Source organism: Triticum aestivum, unplaced genomic scaffold (genome assembly GCF_018294505.1).
Source record: "Triticum aestivum cultivar Chinese Spring unplaced genomic scaffold, IWGSC CS RefSeq v2.1 scaffold9881, whole genome shotgun sequence".
NCBI lineage: Eukaryota > Viridiplantae > Streptophyta > Magnoliopsida > Poales > Poaceae > Triticum > Triticum aestivum.
In genome coordinates, this window is record NW_025259668.1 from 1 (window position 1) to 1,719 (window position 1,719).

General features: G+C 49.3%; 3 non-coding genes across 3 annotated transcripts; all 3 read right to left on the bottom strand.

The window, feature by feature from the left end:
- Positions 1-350: 350 nt before the first annotated feature.
- LOC123177743 (5S ribosomal RNA) lies at positions 351-469 on the bottom strand. The gene has a single exon (XR_006489099.1). It is a non-coding gene; the product is annotated as a 5S ribosomal RNA (ribosomal RNA).
- A 367-nt stretch (positions 470-836) lies between these two features.
- On the bottom strand, positions 837-955 carry LOC123177744 (5S ribosomal RNA). Its single transcript, XR_006489101.1, has one exon. It is a non-coding gene; the product is annotated as a 5S ribosomal RNA (ribosomal RNA).
- A 367-nt stretch (positions 956-1,322) lies between these two features.
- Positions 1,323-1,441, bottom strand: LOC123177742 (5S ribosomal RNA). Its single transcript, XR_006489098.1, has one exon. It is a non-coding gene; the product is annotated as a 5S ribosomal RNA (ribosomal RNA).
- Positions 1,442-1,719: the final 278 nt, after the last annotated feature.

The window sequence follows — 1,719 nt, forward strand, 5'->3', positions numbered from 1 at the left end:
TCGTCCCTTATGCTTGCCACTCCCAGGTCCGCTCCAAACACGATTCTACATTCTCACTACCATTACAACCGTTCCCTAACAATGGATAATGTCCTATACTACTTACTCTCCCGCTCAATCACGGAGACGAGTTTTCCACGGTTTCCACCCCTCCCTCCATACCGCAGCAACACGAGTTTTTTCCACCCCTTTCAGAACGCGCTCTTCGCGCCACAAAGCCGCCCCAAGACGCGCGAGCAATGAGCATCGAGCTTAAACATATCGCAAACGTCAAACATAATATAACGGGATTAATATATATCGCGCACGTGCGACATGTTTGTCACAAGGCGCAAAAAATAATTATAAAAGGAATGCAACACGAGGACTTCCCAGGAGGTCACCCATCCTAGTACTACTCTCGCCCAAGCACGCTTAACTTCGGAGTTTTGATGGGATCCGGTGCTTTAGTGCTGGTATGATCGCATCCGACATGTTTCCCCATCTTCGTCCCTTATGCTTGCCACTCCGAGGTCCGCTCCAAAGACGATTCTACATTCTCACTACCATTACAACCGTTCCCTAACAATGGATAATGTCCTATACTACTTACTCTCCCGCTCAATCACGGAGACGAGTTTTCCACGGTTTCCACCCCTCCCTCCATACCGCAACAACACGAGTTTTTTCCACCCCTTTCAGAACGCGCTCTTCGCGCCACAAAGCCGCCCCAAGACGCGCGAGCAATGAGCATCGAGCTTAAACATATCGCAAACGTCAAACATAATATAACGGGATTAATCTATATCGCGCACGTGCGACATGTTTGTCACAAGGCGCAAAAAATAATTATAAAAGGAATGCAACACGAGGACTTCCCAGGAGGTCACCCATCCTAGTACTACTCTCGCCCAAGCACGCTTAACTTCGGAGTTTTGATGGGATCCGGTGCTTTAGTGCTGGTATGATCGCATCCGACATGTTTCCCCGTCTTCGTCCCTTATGCTTGCCACTCCGAGGTCCGCTCCAAAGACGATTCTACATTCTCACTACCATTACAACCGTTCCCTAACAATGGATAATGTCCTATACTACTTACTCTCCCGCTCAATCACGGAGACGAGTTTTCCACGGTTTCCACCCCTCCCTCCATACCGCAACAACACGAGTTTTTTCCACCCCTTTCAGAACGCGCTCTTCGCGCCACAAAGCCGCCCCAAGACGCGCGAGCAATGAGCATTGAGCTTAAACATATCGCAAAAGTCAAACATAATATAACGGGATTAATCTATATCGCGCACGTGCGACATGTTTGTCACAAGGCGCAAAAAATAATTATAAAAGGAATGCAACACGAGGACTTCCCGGGAGGTCACCCATCCTAGTACTACTCTCGCCCAAGCACGCTTAACTTCGGAGTTCTGATGGGATCCGGTGCTTTAGTGCTGGTATGATCGCATCCGACATGTTTCCCCGTCTTCGTCCCTTATGCTTGCCACTCCCAGGTCCGCTCCAAAGACGATTCTACATTCTCACTACCATTACAACCGTTCCCTAACAATGGATAATGTCCTATACTACTTACTCTCCCGCTCAATCACGGAGACGAGTTTTCCACGGTTTCCACCCCTCCCTCCATACCGCAGCAACACGAGTTTTTTCCACCCCTTTCAGAACGCGCTCTTCGCGCCACAAAGCCGCCCCAAGACGCGCGAGCAATGAGCATCGAGCTTAAACATA